This window comes from Cnephaeus nilssonii (assembly GCF_951640355.1).
Source record: "Cnephaeus nilssonii genome assembly, chromosome: X".
Classification (NCBI taxonomy): domain Eukaryota; kingdom Metazoa; phylum Chordata; class Mammalia; order Chiroptera; family Vespertilionidae; genus Cnephaeus; species Cnephaeus nilssonii.
In genome coordinates, this window is record NC_137071.1 from 72,356,438 (window position 1) to 72,380,812 (window position 24,375).

At 39.2% G+C, this 24,375-nt stretch overlaps 1 protein-coding gene across 1 annotated transcript in view; it reads left to right on the top strand.

Annotated features, from left to right (window-relative positions):
* Positions 1–24,375, top strand: part of IL1RAPL2 (interleukin 1 receptor accessory protein like 2) — a gene marked incomplete at both ends in the record, with an annotated part of 1,477,463 nt that overhangs the window by 1,092,796 nt on the left and 360,292 nt on the right. The gene's annotated exons all lie outside the window — the stretch shown is intronic.

The window sequence follows — 24,375 nt, forward strand, 5'->3', positions numbered from 1 at the left end:
ACTCTTATTAGCATTATAACTTCACCCTAGTGGTCTTTATTCTCAGCAGAAGAAAACTTAGGGCAACTTATTTTATTCTACATACCTGGAAACCAGTGTCACATGAAGGAACAGACCAACACTATTCAATGTGAAATGCTCAATTTCCCCCCGCTCCACTTCTATTTCAAAATGGCTCTTCATTTTTATCCTTTCTTTATTTGTTCCTTTATTCTAGGTATACAAGTTACCATTATCTCTTTCCAAATTTAAATTGTCTACCTTTTCTTTTGATTCCAGTATTCCCCATACAGTTTGGTAACCATCAATTATCCTTTCTTTCAACTGCATTTTCAAATATATCCCATAGTATATACACTAATTTTTCTCCCATCCTAAATGAATATATATTTAAAAACACATTTCTTATCCTGCTCCTTTTCAAGTTATACTATCCCATCTCTTTTTTTCCTGTCCACACTCAATTGCTTGAAAAAGTATACACAGACTCTGATTTATTATGTTTCATTCAATTCTAACCTTATTGAATCCTGAATTCAACCTCACCATTCTTTTGAAGTGCATCTATCATTTATTTAATTAATTATCTTACTTTAATTACCTAATTCTGTAGAGACCTCTATTGCCTCTACCTTTTAGGATAATTTTATAGCCCTTAGAACCATATAACAATTTCTTTGCTAATACCTTGCTTGGCACACAATAGATATTTAGTGTATGAGGAATATCTCTTCTTTCTTCAAAATCTCCTGTTTGCTCTCTGTTATTAATATAATTATTTTCTTGTTGCATCATTATCTTTCTGATATTTCTTTATACAACTACTTATTTAATTGGTTTTACTATGAAAAAGGATAAGTGCAGATTTAAACAAAAGGAGAATATTTAAATTTTCACAAAATTAAATCATGAGAATATGAGTTTAGCTTATTTCTAGGCCTTTCCTAAAGAAGATAGCAGAACTTGCTTTGTTTATTTGGTAAAGATGGATACCTATTCTTAATTAATGACAGCTTTGGAAAGGGTATCTCATGCTTAACTAGAATTGTTGCTAAGTCTTATCTATTCAGTAAGATACTTATTGAACGCCTACTGTTTTTAAGGCCCCATGAAGACACACAGATGACTAAGATTCAGACATGCCTTTTATGGAGTCTAGAATATAGGTGAGGTGATTGAGATAAACAATATAGATAAGTGGTAACATCATTAAGATGGTAGAATGTGAAGACCCAGAAATTGTCCCTCTATAGAAACACTCAACAAAAATGTATAGTACAAAAAGCTATTATAGAAACTCTAGAAATCAGATAGTATGTCACAATACCCAAGGAAAGCTCAAAAGCAAGAACAGTCACATTGAAAGGGTAAGAAAAGCCATTGTTAGTATAGTGGTGAGTATCCCCGCCTGTCATGCGGGATACCGGGGCTCTATTCCTCACATGGGGCACCAGCTGCCAGGGCTGACCAATGCAGACTCTAAGCAATGTATGAATAGATTATTTCGACATAGGCTTTTGTGAAAGAGAGGCTAAGTGACTGTTTTACTTTAGAAGTAAAAGCAGTCCTATTTGTTTGCCTTGTCTTTTTATTGTAATAATAGCTTGAATTCAAATTAATTTCTAGATACAATTAGCAGGATAAGTATTCTTGAGAAACTATATGCTTCTACATGGTTGGGTCTTTAAAGACTAAACAGAGATTTTAGCAAAACATTCTGGGGGATCAGACTTGTTTGGAAAAGTCAAGGTAGGGGCTTCCACCTTTGGCAAAGTCCCCTCAGAGGCCCCCGACCTTTCGGAGAATCCTCCTTACAGATATCCAAACCAAGTGCTGTACTTTCTCACATTCTTCAAGTTGGAATTAAAGGACATTAGGCTACAACATGAACACATGGAATTTTAAAGCTCACTGGTAAAGGTAACTACATAGACAAATAAAGAATACTGTAATTGTGCTGCATAAAACACTTTAAATTATGATAAAAATTTAAAAAACAAGTATAAAAGTAAATATAACTATAAAGTATGTTAATAGATTACAATATAAAAATATGTAATTTGTGACATTAATAACAAACTCTGCATGGAAAAGTAAAAACAGTTTTGTATGCAATTAAAATTAAGTTATTATCAGCTAAAATAGATAGTTATAACTACAAGATATTTTATGCTAGCTCCATGGTAACCACAAAGGAACTATTTGTAGTAGATATACAAAAGATAAATAAAAAAGAATCAAAGCATGTCATTACAAAAATCAAACAAACATGAAGACAGCAACAATAGAAAAAAGGAACTAAAAAGATATGACAGAAACTAATGAACAAAATGACAATAGTAAGTCAGGTACTATCTGTAATTACTTTAAATCAAAATGCATTAAAATTTCCAATCAAAAGAAATAGTGGCTGGGTAGATTTTGAAAACAAGAGACAGCCCATCCAACATGGCTAAGTGGTTGAGTGTTGACCTATGAACCAGGAGGTCATGATTCCATTCCCAGTGAGAACACATGCCCGGTTGCAGGCTCAATTCCCAATGTGGGTCATGGAGGAGGCACTGATGTTTCTATCTCTCCCTCTCCCTTTCTCTCTGAGATCAATAAAATATATTGAGAAAAAAAAAGAAAACAAGAGACAACTACTAGTATATTTGTCATTGTTATATCTTCATTGTGAATTAAGCCTTTAGTCTTTATACTAGTTTGTACCCAACATCAGAGCACTCAAATATATATAGCAATCATTGACAGAACTAGAGGGAGAAATAGATATTAATATAATCATTTCAGAGGACTTCAATACTCCACTTTCAATAATGGATAGGGTATCTAAAGAGAAAATCAATAAGGAAACAGAGGACTTGGACAACACTCAAGATAGCCATTATACCTAGCAGACATTACAGAACATTCCACCCAAAATTGGCAGAATATGCAATCTGAAGCACACATCAGGATATATCACATATTAGGTCACAGAACAAGTCTTAACAAATTAAATAAGATTGAATTCAAACCAAGTATCTTTTCTGACCACAATGGAAAACTAGAAACAAATAGCAGAAGGAAACTGCAAAATTCACAAACATGTGGAAATTAAATAGAATGCCCTTGAACAACTACTGGATAAAATAAGAAATAAGCCCTAACTGGTTTGGCTCAGTGGACAAGCGTTGGCCTATGGACTGAAGGGTCCCAGGTTCTATTCTGGTCAAGGGCATGGACCTTGGTTGTGGGCACATCCCCAGTAGGGGGCGTGCAGGAGGCAGCTGATCGATGTTTCTCTCTCATCGATGTTTCTGACTCTCTATCCCTCTCCCTCCTTCTCTGTAAAAAATCAATAAAATATATTTTTAAAAAGAAGAAATAAAATGGGTAATTTGAAAATATTTTGAGATAAACAAAAATTAAAACACAACATACCAACATTTATAGAATGCAACAAAAGCATTACCATGGGAAATTTTTAATGATAAACACCTACATTAAAAAGAAGAATTTCAGTCCTGTGCAGTTTGGCTAAGTGGTTAGAGTATCACTTGATGAACTGAAGGGTCACTGGTTCAATTGTGGTCAGGGGCTCATACCTCAGTTGCAGGCTGGATCCATGGCCCTGGTTGGGGCACGTGCAGGAGGCAACCAATCAATGTGTCTCTCTCACAAGGATGTTTCTCTCTCTGTCTCTCTCCCTCTCTTCCACTCTCTCTAAAGAATCAATAAGGAAAATATCCTTGGGTGAGAATTAACAACAACAACACAAAGAATTTCAAATTTAAAAAATCTAACTGTATGCCTCAAAGTACTAGAAAAAGAACAAACTAAGCCAAAAGTTAGCAGAAGGAAGGAGATAAAGAGTACAGGTGAAAATTAATTAAATATATAATAATAAAAGCATAATATGCTAATTAGACCAGACATCCTTCCAGACAACCTTCCTGACAAAACCAGGACTGTGAGGGAGGCCCGGGTCCTGGTTGCCTGCCAGTGGCCAGAGGGAAGCCCAGGTCCCGGGTGCCAGAGGGAAGCCAGTGCTGTCAGCCAGGGAAAGGAAGGCCTCCTCTTGCATGAATTTCATGCATCAGGCCTCTAGTAGATAATAAAAAACAATAGACAACTATTTTTTTAAATAACAGTTTTTTTTTAAAGTAACAAAATTGACAAACTTTATCTATACCAATAGAGAATACTCAGATAAGTAAAACCAGCAAATGAAAGAGAAGACATTAAAACTGATTGCATGGAGCCTTAGCCAGTTTGGCTCAGTTGATAGAGCATCGGCCTGTGGACCAAAGGGTCCTGGTTTGATTCTGGTCCAGGGCATGTACCTTGGTTGCAGGCTCCTCCCTGGCCTGGGCCCTGGTCAGGGCTCATGCAGGAGGCAACCAATCGATGTGTCTCTCTCACATTGATGTTTTTCTCTCTTTCCCTCTCTCTTCCACACTCTCTAAAAGATCAATGGAAAAATATATTTGGGTGAGGATTAACAAAAAATAAACAAAAAACCTGATTGCATGGAAATATTAATGATTGTAAGAGAATCCTAACAAATTGAATAACTAAAAAATGGATACATTCCTATAAAATGAATACATTCCTATAAACATCCAAGATTAATCACAAAGAATATAAAATATGAATAGACCTATAACTAATCAGAATATTTAAATCAATAACTAAAAACATTTCAATAAAGAAAAGCCCAGAATTAAATGGCTTCACTGGAGAATTCTATCAAAATTTTCAAGAATATTTAATGCCAATCCTTTCAAACTCTTCCAAATATTTGAAATGAAGGGGACACTTACAAAGTTATTTTATGAGGCCATCATATCCTGATATCAAAGCTAGACAAAGATATAAGAAATCAACACTGCAGGCCAATATTCCTGAGGACTATAGATATAGGAATTCTCAACAAAATATTAGAAAAACAAATTCAAAAGTACCTCATACACCATGACCAAGTGAAATTTATTTCTGGGATAAGAGAATGGTTCAACATATGGAAACCAATCAATGTAATATACTACATTAACAGAACAAAGGATAAACACCAAATGATCATCTCAATTAGATGTAGAAAAAGCATTTTACAAATGATAAAAACACTGAGAAAAGTAGGACTACAAGGAACTTTCTTCAACATAATAATGGCCATATATGAAAAAGACCACCACTCAACAGTAAAAAACTGCAAGCTTTTCCTCTAAGAACAAGGCAAGTATGTGTCCTAGCCAGAGAAATTAGGTAAGATAAGAAATTAAAGGCATTCACATCAGAAAGGAAGAAGTAAAATTATCTCTACTCAGAGATGACATTATCTTATATGCAGAAAACCCGAATGATTCCTCCCATAGCCCCAAATCGGTTAACTAATGAATAATCCAACAAAGTTTCAGAACAGAAATCAATATGCAAAAATCAGTTTCATTTTATACATAACTATGAACAATTCAAAAAAGAAATTAAGAAATCAATCCCATTTTATATTTTTTAATCCCAATAGCATCTATAATAATAAAAGCATAATATGCTAATTAGACTAGATGTCCCTCAGGACAACCTTCCAGACAAAGCTGGAGTTTTGAGGAAAGCCTGTGTCCCAGGTGCCGGAGGGAAGCCGGTGCCGGCGGCCAGGGTAAGGATGGCCTACTCTTGCACAAATTGCATGCATCGGGCCTCTAGTTAAAGGAATAAAATACATAGGAATAAACTTAACTAAGGAGGTGAAATACTTGTACACTTCAAACTATAAAACATTGCTGGGAAAAAAAAGTAAAGGCAGAAATAAATGGAAATACATTCCATGTTCATTTATTGGAAAAGTTAACGTTGTTAAAATATCCCTAGTACCCAAGCAATATACATATTCAATTAAATCCCTGTCAAAATTCTAATACCATTTTTCACAGAAATAGAAAAACAATCTTAAAATTCATGTGGAATTGCAGAATACCCAGAATAGCAAAAGCATTGAGATAAAAGAGCAAAGCTCTCAAAGGAGGCCTCACACTTCCTAATTTTTTTTAATTAAATTTATTGGGGTGACATTGGTCAACATGAACATATAAGTTTCAGGTGTGGTCTTCTATGTTACAAGATCTGTATATTGCATTACATGATTACTACCCAAAGTCAAATCTTCTCCTATCACCATATATTAGGGCCCCCTTTTCCCCTCACTCCCTTCCCTTTGGCAACCACCAAACTGCTGTTTGTGTTCTCAAGTTTCACTTTTATATCCCACATATGGTTTAAATCATATGTTTTTTAGCTTTTTCTAACTGACTTATTTCACTTAGCATAATGTTCTCAAGGTCAATCCATGTTGTTGCAAATGGCGCTATTTCATCCTTTCTTATGGCTTAGTAGTACTCCACTGTGTATATGTACCACATCTTCTTTATCCAGTCCTCTATTGCAGGACACTTTGTTTTATTTTTTCCCATGTCTTGGCCACTGTGAATAATGTTGCAATGAACATAGGGGTGTATATATCTTTGTGAATACATGATTGTGAGGTTTTCGGGTATATACCCAGAAGAGGAATTGCTGAGTCATGTGATAGCTCTATTCTCAATTTTTTGAGTAATTGGAAGACTGCTTTCCATAATGGTTATACCAGTCTACATTCCCACCAGCAGTTAATGAGGGTTCCCTTTTTTTTCACAACCTCGCCAGCACTTGTTATTACTTGTCTTGATAATGGCCACTCTAATAGGGTTAAATCATATTACAAAGCCATAGTAACCAATCAAAATAAAGTTGTACTAGCATAAGAATATACATATTGATAAGTGGAACAGAATAGATAAAAAAGAAATAAACCCATGCATATATGATCAAATCAACTTTCATAAAGGGGTTAAGACCTCTTAATGAGAAAAGGATAATCTTTTCAACAAATGTGTTGGAAAAACTGGATATCCACATACAAAAAAATGAAGTTAGACCTTTCCCTAAACAATATGCAATAATTAACTCAAGCTAAATTAAAGAGTTAATGTAAGGCCTAAAACTATAAAACACCTAGAGGAAAACATAAGGGTATGCTCCATAACATTAGTCTTGGGAATAATTTCTTGGATATGATACCAAAGAACAGGCAACAAAGTGAAGATAGGCAAGTGGGGCACAACAAGCTAAATTTTTTTTCTGCACAGCAATAGAAACAATCCATAAAGTGAAGTGACAAACCCACAGAATGGGAAAATATTTGCAAACCATATTTCTAATTAAGGATTAATATTCAAGATATATAAAGAACTCATATAACTCAATGACATGAACAAAGCTCAAATTTTAAAATTGGCAAAAAGTTGAATAGATATTATCCAAAAGGAGACATATGAATGGTGTATGAAAAGATGCTTAACATTACTAATCACTATGGAAATACAAGGAAAAATCCCAATGGGATATCACCTCACACCTGTTGAGATGTACATTTTAAAATGACAACAACAAAGATACACTTGCCCTAGCCGGTTTGGCTCACTGGATAGAGCATTAGCCTGTAGATTGAAGGGTCCTGGGTTTGATTCCAGTCAAGGGCATATGCCTGGGTTGCCGGCTCAGTCCCCAGTAGGGGGCATGCAGTAGGCAGCTGATAAATGATTCGCTCTCATCATGGGTGTTTCCATCTCTCTCTCCCTCTACCTTTCTCTATGAAGTCAATAAAAATATATATTTTAAAAAGATACACCCAGTTGAGGATGTGGATAAATTGGTCTCCTTATAAACAGTTTGTGGATATGTAAAATGGTGAAGCAGCTGTGCATGAACATTCCTCACAAAATTAGAGATAGAACTAATATTTGATCCAGCAATCCTACTTATTATGCGTATTTATCCAAAAGAATTTAAATAATTTTATTGAAGATATAATTTCACTTTCATGTTTGTTGCAGCATCCTATATAATAAAAGGCTGATATGCAAATTGACCCTCACACCCTCACACAAGATGACTGCCCCCATGTGGTCAAAAATGGCCACCACAAGATGGCTGGCAGGGGAGGGTAGTTGTGGGTGATCAGGCCAGCAAGGTAGGGCAGTTGGGGGCAACCAGGCTTGCAGGGGAGGGCAGATGTGGGGGACTGGACCTGCAGGGGAGGGCAGTTGGGGGCACCTGGGCTGGCAGGGGAGGATAGTTGGGGGCAATCGGGCTGGCAGGGGAGGGCAGTTAGGGGCAACCAGGCCTGCAGGGGAGGGCAGTTGGGGGAGACCGGGTCTACAGGGGAGGGCAGTTAGGGGCAACCAGGCCGGCAGGGGAGGGCATTTGGGGGTGATCAGGCTGGCAGGGGAGGGCAATCAGGCCAGCTGGGAAGGGCAGTTGGGGGCAATTGGGCCAGCAGGGGAGCAGTTAGGCGTTGATCAGGCTGGCAGGGGAATGGTTAGGGGGTGATCAGGCTGGCAGGCAGAAGCAGTTAGGGGCAATCAGGCAGGCAGGCAGGCAGGCAAGCAGTTGGGAGCCAGCAGTCCTGGATTTTGAGAGGGATGTCCGACTGCCGGTTTAGTCCTGACCACAGGGATCGGGCCTAAACCGGCAGTTGGACATCCCCCGAAGGGTCCCAGATTGGAGAGGGTGCAGGCTGGGCTGAGGGACACACCCCCAGTGCACAAATTTCATGCACCGGGCCTCTAGTTATTCATAATAGCCCAGGTATGGAAACAATCTGAAAGTCCATCAATGGAAAAATGAATAATGAATATGTGATATGTTATTTAGCCTTTAAAAAGAGGATATATATCCTGTTATATGCTACAGCATGAATGAATGTTGAGGTTATTATGCTAAGTTGAATAAGCCAGTCACAGAGAAAAATACTGCATAATTACACTTACATGAGGTATTTAAAGTTGACAAACTCTTGGAAGCAGAAAGTCTAAAGGTTGTGGGGTATGTGTAGTAATGGGGAGTTGTTCAATGATACAGAGTTTCAGTCATGCAAGATGAAAAGTTTCAGAGATTTGTTGTACAACAATGGGCATATATTTAATAATACTGTACTCTACACTTAAATACTTATTGAGAAGGTAGGTTACATGTTATGTGTTTGTTACTTTATAAATATATAGGAGAGTTAATGAGAAGTGTTCTAGCAGAGATTTGCCAAGACAGAAACCTCAGGCTTAAATTTTATTCCTTCCTTTATCTCATCTTGCAAATTATACCAACCATGCTTAGGATACTCCTTACTTAGAATCTTCAGTATCATTGCTTCAACGCTTTCAGATCAGGCTTCCATATCTCTCACTGGAACAAGTATTATAATAAACTAGAGGCCCAGTGCATGAAATTCGTGCATGGGGGGGGCGGCCCTCAGCCTGGCCTGTACCCTCTGCAATCTGGGACCCCTTGGGGGATGTCCGTGGGGAGCAGGCCTAAACCGGCAGTCGGACATCCCTCTCACAATCCAGGACCGCTGTCTTCTAACTGCTCACCTGCCTGATCACCCTTAATCCCTCTGCCTGACTGTCTGATTGCCCCTAACTGCTCTCCCTGCCAGCCTGATCACCCCTAACTGCTCTCCCCTGCTGGCCTGATTGCCCCTAACTGTTCCCCTGCCAGACTGATTACCCCTAACTGCCTCTGCCTCGGCCCCCACCACCATGTATTTGTCCAGTTGACCCAGTCTAATTAGTATATTACCCTTTTATTATTATAGATTAGTCAGCTCAGACAGCCATAACAAAAATATCATAAATTTGTGTCACTTAAACAAAAGAAATGTATTTTTCTCACAGTTCTGGAGGCTGGAATTTGGTGTCAGGGTACCAGCGTAGCATTGTCCCATACACCAGAAAGTGGCGGATTGATTGCCAGTCAGAGCACATGCCCAGGTTGCAGATTCAATACCCAGTCCAGTGAGTGCAGGAAACAATGGAACTATGTATATCTCTCTCTCCCTTCTTCTCTCTGAGATCAATTAAAATGAATGATAAATAAATAATGTTCTCTAAGTATGGTCTTAACAGGAAATACATTAGTGATCTATGAAGTGAAAAACTCGTTATAACACATATATATAGCATGATTCCATTAAAAATATTTATTGATTTCAGAGAAAGGGAGAAGGAGAGATAGATAGAAACATCAATGATGAGAATCATTGATCAGTTGCCTCCTGCATACCCCTACTGAGGATCAAGCCCATAATTTGACCAGGAATCATATTGTGACCTCCTGGTTCATAGATCGATGCTCAACCACTGAGCCCCACCAGCCAGGCCCCATTTTTATCAATACCAGGAACATGAGGTACATTGGCAAGATTTCACTCCTAGACGAAAGTATGACATTGCCCAAACTCCTTTGCAGCTAGGTTTCTGGATATGAATTTGTTTCTGCCAATTGGATGCGCTTGCACAGTATTTTGAAGGCAGAAGTGGGGAAGAGGCAGTTTGGGCTGTTTGCTGCTGGTGATCATGTTTGCAGAGATGTGGAGGTTTTCTGCAGTGGAATCCAGGCTGTGCACATGCAGTTGTGGCAGAAGCAGTGCCCAGTGACCTGTTTTGGGGGAGCTGGAGGGCACTTGTGTGGTCAGCACTTTCCTGATCCCCAGGTCACAGCTGTGCCAGAGTGTCCTAGAATTCAGTTGTGGCTGAGGGGGCAGCTCCTTCTGCTGGCCAGGGAGTCTTTCCTGGGGGCCCAGCCTAATACCCACTCCTCCAGATTTCTGATGATTTCCCAAGCACCAATTCCCTGTGCTAAATTCTTTCCTGCCTAAAATAGCAAAGATCTGAAAGCATTTTGGATCCTCTACTTTCAGTGAAAATAATGCTGCACAGGGTCAGGTCTGAGAAGTGGGTGAGGTGTTGTGGAAGGCTCCCTTCCTTGAGTCTCAGCTTCCCCTTCTGTAGATCTGAGACCAAAGATTATCTGTTCATAGTTACTGAAGATTGTGGCAGCTGTGTTTCCCAAAGATGGCCACAACATTTCCTATTCCTCCTGTGGCCTTGCCACTTTCTGCCACATCCTCTCTCTTGAAGTGGGGCTGACCTCTGAATTCCAAGGCCAAGGCCGAAAAGGCACAGGGCTGCAGCCCTGCCCATCCTGTCAGGGTTTTCATCTCCAGCCCCACCCACACCGCTCAGGGCTCTGTCTGGCCCAAGGCCTTGCCCTCCTGGCTCGCTTCCCCTCCCATCTGTGGCCCAGCACCTTGCTGCACATCATGGCCCACCTGTTGGTGCTGCTGGGCCCAGCAGGTGGGGTAAGAGCCCACACCAGGCCTCACACCTCCCGATTCCTGTGTGCCACTGCCCCCTGCGCCCTGCGGCCCCTATTTCTGCCGGTGTTCCAACAGAGGCCAGATGCCCAGGTGCTGTGCATGGCCCATAAGGACTGCTGTGGCCACCAGGAAAGCCTCCCTACCTCATCCCCAACTCCAGTGCCCTGATACCGAGTCCACTTCCACCAAAGGAGAGCTTTGTCCATGCATCTTCCCAAGACTGAGACTGAGCAACTCCAAGGTCCTGGGACCCCAAATTTCTGCCAGCCAAGGTGGTTGGCTGGCTGGCCCCTCCCTGATCAAGGTGTTGGGGGCGATCTGGTCCGGATCAGGCTGGTTCCCTGGCCGCAGTGGGTATCATAGCAACTAGTCGTTAGGTCGTTATGGTTGTGACGGTGTTACGGTCTCTGGCTTTTTTTTATATATAGATTCTGACTCAGTCTCTTTGCCTCCAGTCTTTCTTGCACATCTTCAGTCAATTTTCATCACTATAACCGGTAAAATGTAAACATACAAATGTAAATCTTATCTTTCTCTCTCCTGATTAAATAGCTTCAATAACTCTCCATTACCTACTTAAGAAAGAAGACACAAATTTAATTTTTTTTCAATTTTTAAGCTTCATTACTGGCTGTCACCTACTTCCTCAATCCTATCCTTTCCTTGCACCCATTATTACAACTATACCAAATTGTTTCTCTTACTTTTACTTATGCAGCAGCTCAGGACCCTCTAGACCCCCAGTCTTCTGTCAAAAACTTATTTATATAGCAACATTGTTTAACATCACCTGCTAATGATGCCTTCCTGATCCCTGATCCATAATCCCAGGAAGAAGGTATATCTTCTTTTAAAAAAATATATATTAACTATATATATGCAGTAGCTATAACGTGCACTGACCACCAGGGGCAGATGCTTAACACAGGACCTGCTGAGCTACAGTGACTTGGCAGCAGTGGTTCTCTGTGACACACCCAAAAACCAGAGAGGAGGGAGCCTGATTCCTAGTGGGACCACGATATTCCACCTTTGGCCATGGGTTATGTTGTTGCTGGGACACTGTTGGCCCCAAATCTGGTTTACTGCTCACTTGTGTTTGCCTTCTACACCCTGTACAACAGCAACTTTGCAGAGTGCCCTCTTGTACTCCAGGACCCCTCGGGGGATGTCAGAGAGCCAATTTTGTCCTGATCCCTGCAGGCCAGGCCAAAGGACCCTACCTGCCAGAGGGACCCCACTCACTCTGCAGACACCCTTTGAGCCATGGTGCCACCCCAGGTGCGGCTGGCTGGGGAGGGACCTTGGAAGGTTGGCTCCAGTGCATATCTGGCCTCTTTTTCCCAGTCCTGCCCCACTGGCCACCTTCTAATTAATTTTATTTCAATGTACACGAATCTGTGCACCAGGTCACTAGTATCTTATAAGCTATCCTGTCCCAGAAGATATAGCTTTAAAATATAACTTGATTTTGATGATATGTCTGTCTCTCTTTACTGGACTATGAACTTGATACTTAGACATTTTCTTGAACATTCTGCAGAAGTTAACACAGTGCCTGATGGTCAGTAAATAGCTGTTGTATGTATATATGCATATACAAATTAATAAACTAGTGAATGAATTTCTGAGATAAATTCGATATGACTGGAAACATCCCTCACTACAGCTCTTCCTTTAATTTCTGTATACTTTCCAAATCCATCTTACTTTAGAAGACAACCTTCTGTTTGCATTTCATACTATCAAGAACCATAACATTTCTAATTAAAAGAAGCTTTAGTAGTTTTGTAGGTAGCTCCAACAAATATAATAAATAACTACAAAATCACAGCAGCTTAACATAAGGAAAGCTTACTTTTGGCTAATACATAATGTACTTAGGTGTTCAGATGGCTTTCCATGATAGTGGTTTCACCCTCCCTTTGCATAGTGACCAGTTATGTGCCAGAACAGAAAGTAGTGTATATTAGTTCTGACATTTTCTTGTCTAGAGTTCAGCTTGATGTCCATCCTAATTTCAAGGTAGGCTACCGAATGTAGAGGAACACAAGCTTATGGATGAGTACAAACTGTCCCTACAGCAGTCATCTAGTCATACCCAATAAAGGGATACCACTGGGAACATCTATAAAAGAGGATTGTCTGGAAGAAGAGAGTTCTAGATCTATAAAGAACTCACTGTCTCCACACAGCAGCCTGTTGAACTATTTTATAATTCTATTCACTAGAAAGTTATTTCTTGTGCTGAGCTATTATCTCGTCTTATAGTAAGACAGAGTAAATCTATTTTTATTTCATCAAACTCTTCAAATATTTTAATAAAGTAGCAGATTCCCCAAGCATCTTGCCTTCTTTAGGATAAATATTTTAAGTTTTTAATGATTTTTGTAGGAACTTTACACTGTTATGACTACTCTCTTCTGGAGATACTAAAATGAAGGATGTCAATGTACTTCTTAATATGAGCCATACACTAAATGAGGCCTAAATGTTGTAGAAAACAGGATACTGACTTCTGTTATCTGGTTACTATGTAAAATCAGATCATCTGTATGAAAGCACTTTTCACAAAGTAAAGCAGCATGCTCATGAAAGGTATCATTATTATTATGAAAGTACCTAGAGGTTATGTGAGCTTATTCATAGTGTTGGCCAGAATTTTAAACTTGTGGACAGTTAAATTCCCAAACCTTTCTCACAGGAATTGCTACATGAATGATCCCCACAGTCATTTGACCTATGGTCAGTGATAAATGTGCCATTCATTTTTCACCTTTGAAAAAATAAACTGAATAGTGTCTAGATTTCCAGGGCTTACTACCAACTTAAAATTTTTGACAAATTCTAAGTCCTACTAACCCACACAAACCACTCCAACCAAATTCAGTCTTTTTAAAGTACAAATTCAGTTACTAAAGCATATTTAAAAATTTTTTTGCATGACAACAAATACCTGGTTAAGACCTCTTTTTTGTGGCATAATGTGGGAATGACCTAAAACTTTTGACTTCTATTTTAGTAGCTAATGTTTGTGTTTTCATTAGCTGTTATCTGTGGTCAAGAACTGCACATTTCCTTGGAATTTTCAAATAATGTGAGCAGTTTAAATTATATAGAAGTAGAGAAACCATAAATAATATCAGCCTTGAGATCTCATGATTAGTATAGTTAAAGGAGATATTTGGGAAAGTATACTTTTTCCACCATATTATTCTCCCTACCTAGGAACATTCTGAATCATTTACTTCTCAAGCCTATAAATCAGAGCCATCTCTTAAATACAGGATTAGAAGTCCATAATGAAAATATCAGAGTATTTTTAATTAAAATATTTAAATTTCTCAGTCTATTTCTACTATTCCACAGAGAATGTGATAGTGTTTTCAAATACTGAGATTTTGAAATATTTCCCAGTCAATTAATTGGACTATTTCAATCAGTGAAAGGCAACTACATTATGTAATCTTTGAAGTATATTAACACTATTCAGTCTCAGTAGACCAGAATTTCAGATTTTTAATAATAGGAAAAAATGAAATCGGGTTACATATTGAATTTTGAAAAGTAGATTTTGGTTTTGGCTGACCCTAAAAACCTCAAACTATCTCACTGAGAATTTATCACAATAATACAGTGGTACATCCTATGTAGGTACATCCTATGTAAGTGGGATGGCTGCATTTTATATGACACTAGAGGCCCGGTGCATGAAATTCATGCATGGGGGTGTATGTCCCTCAGCCCAGCCTGCACCCTCTCCAATCTGGGATCCCTCCCAACTGCCCTCCCATGCTGGCCATCTTGTGGTGGCCATCTTGTGTCCACATGGGGCAGCCATCATTGACCACATGGGGGCAACCATCTTGTGTGTTGGAGTGATGGTCAATTTGCATATTACTCTTTTATTAGATAGAATAGAGGCCTGGAACACGGGTGGGGTCCAGCTGGTTTTCCCTGAGGGGTGTCCCAGATCAGGGTGGGGGTTCCCTTGAGGCGTGGGGTGGCCTGGGCGAGGAACCTGTGGTGGTTTGCAGGCTGGCCATGCCCCCCGGTGAACCAAGCAGAGGCCCTGGTATCTGGAATTTATTTATATTCTATAATTGAAACTTTGTAGCCTTGAGTGGAGGCCTGAGCCTGCCAGGGTGTGTGAAAAGCTTGGCTTCCTCCATTGCCAGGGAAACCCAAGCCTCCTGCTCGCTCCATGGTCGCAGCCATCTTGGTTGGGTTAATTTGCATACTTGCTCCCAATTGGCTGGTGGGCGTGGCTTGTGGATGTAGCAGAGTGATGATTAATTTGCATATTACTCTTTTATTAGATAGGATACCTACACCTCAGCCTTACTACATGTACTGATTTCATTGGACTGCTGTAACAAAATGTCACATATTGGTTGACTTTTTTGTGTTTATTCAAGGGCTTTCTTTTTTTATTTAAATCATTTTTGTTACAGCTGACATTTAATATTACATTAGTTTCAGGTGTGTGGTGTAGTGGTTATATATTTATATAACTTATAAAGTTATTCCTCTGATAGGTCTAGTACCCACCTGACACCATACATAATTATTACAATATTATTGATTCAAACAATAGAAATTTTTTGTCTCACAGTTCCAGAGACTAGAAGTCTGAAATCAAGGTTTTATCAGTGTTGGTTTCTTCTGGAGGCTCTGAGGGAGAATCTGTTTTGGTTTCTCTTCTGGCTTATGACAGTTGCCAATAGTGTTTGGTGTACCTTAGCTTGTCAATATATCTGTCTCTGTCAATACATGTCATTTTCTTACTCTCTGTGACTCTTTTTTCTGTAAATTTCCCTCTTCTTATAAGAGCATCATTAATGGGATTAAAGGTCTCACCTTACCTCTGTATATCCTCATCTCAAGTCTTCAAAGACCCTATTTCCAAATAAGGCCACATTTACAGGTACCAGGGGTGAGGTACAGAACATTGGGGGAACACAATTTAATCCATAATACCATGACTATTTACATTGATATCCATATGACAGTGAATATCTGGATGAGAATTAAAATCTTCAGTCCCAACATAAGAAGTTTTCTGTATTAAATCTGAACATTTGAAAGTCTGGGCATTTAACTTTTTATATAATTGGTGGCTTCTGGAAAGATATACTATTAGGCAAACACATAGACATGTCTCTTGGCAATCTTAAAAGAGAATTCTTATCTAAAAATAGGCTTTGTACTGAATCTACAAGTCTAGCTTACTAAGTTCAAGGGAGGAAATCCTTGTGTATACATGAAGCCCCTTTCAAAATTGGGCCTTATTTGAAGTTTTTGTGTTTTTTATTGTGTGTTTTTCCTCCTTGTCTTAGAGTCATAAGGGCTCACTCATTTTAGCAGTCTCCCTTGGCAGAAATATTTCCTTATTGTTAGGAAAATTCTGAGATCCTGATATGTTTATAGAGTTTGTATTTAAGGAGCAATATAAGTTTATATATCAGAAAAAATGAATAAAATATTTCATTACTAGTGTAACATAGCACTGAGGAGAACAAAATTTGGCCAATTTAATCTTAAGGGTATACTAGTACATACATATGATAGAAATGGTATAGTAAGCAAGTGAAATTTTAGGATTATGTTTCTTTCTTATCTTAGTTCAAAAATGATGGAGAATAGGAGAAGTTTGGAAAGTGGAGGAAAAATAGCTGGCATACTTCTATTGTTTTCCTTTAAGTATATTACAAAAATATGCATTTATATTTTATACTAGAGGCCTGATGCATGAAATTCGTGCAAGAGTAGGCCTTCCTTCCCCCAGCTGCCAGCACCGGCTTCCCTCTGGCACCTGGGACCCAGGCTTCACTCAGGCTGCCAACAGATACCCGGGACCCGGCTTCGTCTGGAAGATCATTCAGAAGGACGTCCGGTCTAATTATGCTTTTATTATTATAGATTATTGCTGTATAAGTGTGGGGCTTGTGTATTTCTGTATATCACTGGAATTTCTTTTGGTTTAAACATATGATGCAACCTGGGTCTTCCCTCTGGCAGTGTAAATGCTATGTGAAGTCAATGTAGAAAATAGGCAGTTCAAACAACAGATGATAAAAAAAAGGATAAATAAATGTAGTATTACTGTGATCCAGTAAATAAAGGTTTAACATTCACTTCTGTTGTAATACCTAGGCCTTCTAGTGCTGGTATATTCATGTGGGATGGTTTAGTTTTGTTCTCTCTAGAAACACAAAATAACCTCTCATTCTTCCTTTCTTACCTGAAGATGCTTTTCCATGTCCAAAAACATGGTTTTTGACAATTCATTCTAATATTCATAGATTTTAATTAGCACTTATTACAAATAGGTAATTTAAGTGAAGGTCAATTAGATTTAGCTCATTCAACTAAGAGTTATTGAATGCTAATGATTGCAGGAAATGTTCTAAACATTATATATGGCTATAATACAAACATGGTTTCTTTGCTCATGATGATAATTGTCTAATGGGAGACAGATTAAGTAAATTAGCTTACTATTTGACCTGGCCAGGTAGCTCAGTTGGTTGGAGCATTGTACCATACACCAAAAGGTTGTAGATTTGATTCCTGGACAGGACACAAACTCAGGTTGCAGGTTCGATCCCCAGTCAGGGAAATTATAGGAAACAACTGATTGATGTTTATCTCACATCGCTATTTCTCTCTCTCTCACCATTCTTCTCTCTCTAAAATCAATAAAAACATAACATATATATATATATATATATATATATATATATATATATATTAATGTACTGTTTTACAAGAATGTGAAAATACAAACTGAAATTAATTTTTATGAATGGGAAGAAGAGAGTTCTATGAGAGACTATCAGTTAGATTGTGGATGGGTAGAGATGCATGATTTCAGAAAGTTTAGAAGCTGAGACATAAAGGATGAGAAGGAAGTACCATGAGAAAATTGAAGAGAATGTGCTTTATGCAAAGGGAATTGCATACTTTAGGGTCCTGAAGAAGGGAAAACGTTGGAAATATTTGAGACTTAAATCTGTTTTAACTAGAGCATTAGAATATGTAACAGAAGTAGGGATGACTAGACGTGACATCACAGAAGAAGTTCCCACATCAAGCAGAGCCTCATAGGAGAGTTCTAATCAAAGAAGTCTTATGATGTAATTTATATACCTACATATATATTTTAACATTTTATTTTGAAATAATTTTAGACTTACAGAAATATTGTAAGAAAAGCACAGAGGGAATAGAAAATGGTGGCCAAATAGGCAGCAGTGTCATGTACCTCCTCATAGGGCCAGGCCAGAAAAGCAACTAAATAGAAGAAAATCCACCCTTAATTAACAAATTAGACACAGCTGAGGAGACAATTTTCAATAAGGAAGGGCAGAGGATGCCTAGAGAGTGACATTCGCCAGCCATAATCAATGTGGAACCACCATCTTTCCCTGGCACTGAGTGGCACAATACCTCCCTGCAGGCTCCCAGATGTCTGCAGGGAGTGTGCACCACCAGAGTGAGTGCCTGCACCAGGCCACCCCACCAGCCCACTGGGACCCAGTATCTTAGGATCCGTCTCCAAAACCCCACAGTGAGTGCAAGCAAGGGGGAACCATGTGCCCCACCCCCACCCACAACCCCAGAACCATGGCATGCAATTTGCTGTGTGGCCCAGGCACCCATGGTCGAGTGACATCCTAGCCTAATCCAGAGCCAACTCACACCTGCTCCACTCTGAGCACCAGGACGCAATGCTGGGGTGACGTGGAACAACCCAGAATATGCCCCACTCTGGACCACAGGGGGCTCTGACTGTGTGACCCAGAGCAACCCATGTCTGCTCCACTCTGGCCCCTGGGACAGTCCTTCTAGGGCCATCCGGAGCAACCCAACCTGCACCTTACTCTGAGTGACAGGAGAGCATGGACTGAGCAACCCAGGACAACCTGCCCCCACTCTACACTGAGGAAGTGAACTGAGGCAACCCAGCACCCATCTCACTCCAGGATATAAGAAACTGATGACTGTGAGAACCAGAGAAATCTGCACCCACTCAACTCCAAGGCCAGGGTCTTGCTGCCAGGGCAATCTAGGGTAACCCAGCATGCACCCCACTCAGGCCACAGGGGAGCTCTGTTTGTGTGAGCCCATAGCAAACCACACCTGATTCTCCCCAGCCACTAGGACAGTCCTGCAGGGGCTACCTGGAGAAACCCACCACATGCCTCATTCCAGGCCACATGAGAGCACTGCTGCAGTGACCTGGAGTAAGCCAGTGTGCCTGGCCAGGGGCCACAGGACTGTGCTGCAAGTGCTCTGCCAGAGGGACTAGGTTGCCACCCTGCCATGGGTGCCAGGGCTGCACAGCAAATTGCATGCCAGAGGGCTCTGAGTCCTCACAGGTAGTTGCACAACAGAGAAACTGTGCTCATTCTCCCCACCAGCCTGAGTATCTGAAGCAGACAACTGAGGACCAGATCCGTGGGAGAAGGGGATACAACACAGAGAAGAGAAAATAAAGGCATGAGATTCAGACAGATACATCCTCTGGGCTAACAATCTCCTGACATATTGCATGATAGGATCTTCAACCTCTCAAATCCCAAGCTCAGTGCCCAGGGCCAGAAAGAGACAGCAAAAATGAGGAGACAGAGAAACAAAGGTAGAATCACCAGAAAGGGAAATAAATGAAATAGAAGCATGAGATATGTCAGAAAATGAATTCAGAGTAAGGGTCATACAGTCCATAAACCAGATGGATGAGAAAAATCAACAACTTATGTAAGAATCAAGAAAAAATAAAAAAAATAATATAGCCACAATAAATAACAAAATGGAAGGTTTCAACAGTCGACTAGAAGAAGTGGAGTACCAAATTAGTGAGTTAGAAGATATGGCAGAACAAAACACACAAAATGAACAGCAATTGGAGAAAAAAAAATTGAAAGCAGGAGCAGAGCCTAAGAAAGCTTTGTGACAACATGAAATGAAGTAAAATATGTATAATAGGGGTGCCATAATGACAACAAGAGAAGCAAGGATTAGAAATCCTATCTGAAGAAATAATGACAGAAAACTTCCCTAATTGGGGAAGAAAATATCACACAAGCACAGCGAGTCCCAAACAAGATGAACCCAAAAAGACCCACACCAAGACATGTCGTAATTACAATGGCAAACATTAATGGCAAAGAGAGAATCATAGGGCTGCAAGAGAGAGAATGTTACCTACAAAGGATCTCATGTTAGATTATAAAATTATTTCTCAACAGAAACACATCATGCCAGAAGGAAATGGAATGAAGTATACAAAGTGATACAAAGCAAGGGACTAAATCCAAGAATACTCTACCCAGCAAGGCTATCATTCAAAATTGAATGGGAAATCAGGAGTTTCACAGAAAAAAAAAGGCTAAGGGAATTTATCACTCCCAAGCCAGCAATGAAAGAAATGCTAAAGGGACTGTTGTAAAAGAAGAAATAGGGAAGAATGAACACAGACATAAAGAATATACATGGCTACAAACAAGTACCTATCAATAATAACATTAAATGTAAATGGATTAAATGCTCCAATCAAAAGACATCAAGTGACTGAATGAATAAGAAAAGATGACCCATATATATGCTGTCTACAAGAGACCCACCTCAGAACAAGGGACTTACACAGACTGAAAGTGAAGGGATGGAAAAATATTTTTCAGGCAAATGTAAATGAAAAAAAGCTGAGGTAACAATACTTATATTTGACAAAATAGACCTCAAAGTGAACTCCATAACAAGAGATAATAAAATTAAGATACCTAGGAATAAACTTAACCAAGAAGACAAAGGACCTATAACCTATACTCAGAAAATTTCAGGACGCTAAAAAAAGTATTAGAGGAAGACATAAACAAATAGAAAAATATGCTGTGATCATGGATTGGTAGAATCAGCATTATTAAAATGTCCATACTACCCAAAGCCATCTATACATTCAATGCAATCCCCATTAAAATACAAATAGCATATTTCACAAACCTAGAACAAATTCTCCAAAAATTCATATGGAATAAAAAAGACCCTGAATAGCTGCAGGAAACTTAAGAAAGAAGAACACATTTGGAGGGATCACAACACTAGATATCAAGCTATATTAAAAAGCCACTGTTCTCAAAACTGCCTGGTACTGGCATAAGAATAGATATACTGTATAGACCAGTGGTTGGCAAACCACGGCTTGCGAGCCACATAACTCAATCAGATTGAGGACGTTTTTAGCAAAGGCCAGCTTAGGAGTAGCCTAATTAAGTTAATAATGTACCTACCTATATAGTTTAAGTTTTAAAAAATTGGCTCTCAAAAGAAATTTCAATCGTTGTACTGTTGATATTTGGCTCTGTTGACTAATGATTTGCTGACCACTGGTATAGACCAATGGAACAGAACTGAGAACCCAGAGATCAACCCAAGCCATTATGCTCAATTAATATTTGACAAAGGAGGCAAGAGCATACAATGGAGTCAAGACAGTCTCTTCAATACATGGTTTATGGAAAATTAGACGCATACATGCAAAAACATGAAACTAGACCACCAATTTACACCACATACAAAAATAAATTCAGAATGGATAAAGGACATAAATGTAAGATGGGAAACCATAAAAATCTTAGAAGAATAATACATAGGCAGCAAAATATCAGACATATGTCGTAGCAATATCTTTACTGATACAGCTCCTCAGGCAATGGAAAGTAAGGAGAAAATAAACAATTGGGACTACATCAAAATTAAAAGCTTCTGCAAAGCAAAAGAAACCATCAACAAAACAACAAGAAAGCCCACTGCATAGGAGAACATATTCCCCAATGTTATATCAGATAAGGGCCTAATCACCAAAATTTGTAAGGAGCTCATACATCTTACAAAAGAAAGATAAACAATCCAATCAAAAATGGGCAAAGGACTTAAATAGACACTTTTTGAAAGTGGACATACAGAAGACCAAGAGACATATGAAAACATGCTCAAATTTACTAATCATCTGAGAGATGCAAATCAAAACAACAACGAGGTACCATCTCACACCTGTCAGCATGGCTAGCATCAACAAATCAACAAATGGCAAGTGCTGGGGAGGATGCAGAGAAAAAGGAATGCTCCTGCACTGCTGCTGGGAATGCAGACTGGTGCAGCCACTGTGGAAAATAATATGGCGTTTCCTCAAAAAACTAAAAATGGAACTCCCATTTGACCCAGTGATCCCACTCCTAGGAATATATTCTAAGAAACCTGAAACACCAATCAGAAAGGATATATGCACCCCTATGTTCATAGCAGCACAGTTCACCATAGCTAAGATTTGGAAACAGCCTAAGTGCCCATCAGCAGATGAGTGAATAAAAAAAAACTGTGGTATATCTACACAATGGAATACTACGCTGCTGTAAAAATGAAATTACTCTTACCATTCGCAACATCATGGATGGACACACAGAGCCTTATGCTAAGCAAAATAAGCCAGTTGGAGAAACAAATATCACGTGATCTCACTCATTTGTGGAATATAATGAACAACATAAACTGATGAACAAAAATAGACCCAGAGACAGAGAAGCATTGAACAGATGGTCAAACATCAGAGGGAAGGCAGGGGATGGTGGGGGTGTGTGTTAAGAGATCAGCCAAAGGACTTGTATGCATGCATATAAGCATAACAAATGGACAAGGACATTGGAGGCTGGGGGATGGTGAGGGCATGTGCTTGGAGGTGGGAGTCACTGGGGAGAGGACAATGGGGGAAAAGGAGACATATGTAATATTATATGTAATACTTTAAACAATAAAGAATTTAAAAAACTAAAGTAAAATAAAATTTAAAATTAAATAGTACAGAGTTCCTATATGACATTCACACAGCTTTTTTCAAAATGAGGAGCCTATATAAAAGACAATTGCAGCCATGGCCAGTGTGGGTCAGTTGTTTGGGCTTCATCCCGTGCATCAATAGGTTGTTGGTTCAAATCCCAGTCAAGGAGACATGCCTGCATTTTGGACTTCATCCCTGGTGGAGGGCATGCAGGAGGCATCTGATCGATGTTGCACTTTCACATCAATGTTTCTCTCTCTCCCTTTCCCTTTCTCTCTCTCTCTCTCTCTCTCTGTCTCTCTCAAAATCAATAAACTATTATTTTTTTAAAGACAATTGCAGCATTTTGGACAAATGATGAATGTGACTCAGGTTAAGGTGATGCTGATGGAGGTATGATCAATAACACTTTTCTTAAATCAGCCTACTTTGTTGCAGACAATGCAATAAATGCTGGAGATGTAATAGTGAGCAACAGAGACAGTTTCTGTCTTCAAACAACTTGCAGTCTGTGCTGGTGGGAATGCAGACTGATATAGCCACTTTTGAAAACAGTATGGAGTTTCCTCAAAAAATTAAAAATGGAAGTGCCATTTGACCCAGCAATCCCATTTCTGGGAATATATCCTAAGAATCCTGAAACACCAATCAGAAAGAATACATGCAACCCTATGTTCATAGTAGTGTTATTTATAATAGCTAAGATCTGGAAACAGTCCAGGTGCCCATCAGTAGATGAGTGGATAAAAAAGATGTGGTCCATTTATACAATGGAATACTATGTGGTTGAAAAAAAAAGGATGTCTTACCTTTTGAGATAGCATGGATGGACCTGGAGACTATTATGCTAAGTGAAATAAACCAGTTAGAGTAAGACAAATATCACATGATCTCATTTAAATATGGAATCTAGTGAACAAAATAAACTGAGAAACAAAATAAATCCAGAAGTATGGATGAATGGAACAGAATAACAGATCCTAGTGGGAAAGGAGGGGACAGGAAGAGATTAACCAAAGAACATATACTATGCATATATGCATAACCAATGGACATAGACAATAGAATGGGGAAGGCCTGGGATGGGGTAAGAGTAGGGTGAAGGGGGGCAAAAAGGGAGAAAATGGGAGACACCTGTAATACTGTCAACAATTAAAAATGTTAAAATATTTACTTTTTCTTCTAAGAAGCTCCCCGAGTGCAGAAAAGGGGTATTTTTTTTTACTTCTTTCAGACTCTATATAGTAAACTTGACAGTACTAGGCCCATAGTCAGATTGCATTCTACACTTGGGACTACCTTC